The following is a 636-nucleotide window of genomic DNA, read 5'->3' as shown; positions in this document are numbered from 1 at the left end:
ATACCATCAGAACTATTATTATACTGTGCATAGGCATTGAGTCGGGATCAATAACCAAGCTCATAACTATGACCTAGTATAGTGAAACCAAACCCTAAATATGGTTTAATAAATGTTAGCTTAACCTAGCTTCTCTATTTAAATGAAAGGGGGTGTCTTAAATAATGTAAGTCAACCCTAGCTCACCCAGCTTAAGTCATACAGTGTTCTGACCATTTAGTCCGATCTGTCTATAATAAACCCTATATAATCCAAATAAGCCTTATCTTATTTTTATCTACTTGAAGCTTTACTGGTTAAATTCCTAGAGCAAAGCTTCTTGTTCAAGCACCCAACCTTGAGAGTGTTGCATCTTTTTTATGTGAATGCAATGGCTTATAACTTTAGCATGGAAAAAAAATCACGATATTCATAAGGATACTGTTTTGACATATGCCATCTTGATGTAAGAAACTTAATTATATATTAATAAAGAACACATAGTGGTAATCAAAGAAAATTATTCCTTATAATTTTTAAGCAGCGACTTGCTCCACTTTTAGATGTTCAATTAAATGAGTTTATTTTTTCCTTGGTGTTTTGATTTTTAGTATTATATTTTTATTTTAATTTCATGTTTCTATAATTATTTGACCA

The sequence above is a fragment of the Phalaenopsis equestris genome, unplaced genomic scaffold (genome assembly GCF_001263595.1).
Source record: "Phalaenopsis equestris unplaced genomic scaffold, ASM126359v1 Scaffold000002, whole genome shotgun sequence".
Taxonomy (NCBI): domain Eukaryota; kingdom Viridiplantae; phylum Streptophyta; class Magnoliopsida; order Asparagales; family Orchidaceae; genus Phalaenopsis; species Phalaenopsis equestris.
This window is presented reverse-complemented; position numbering follows the sequence as displayed.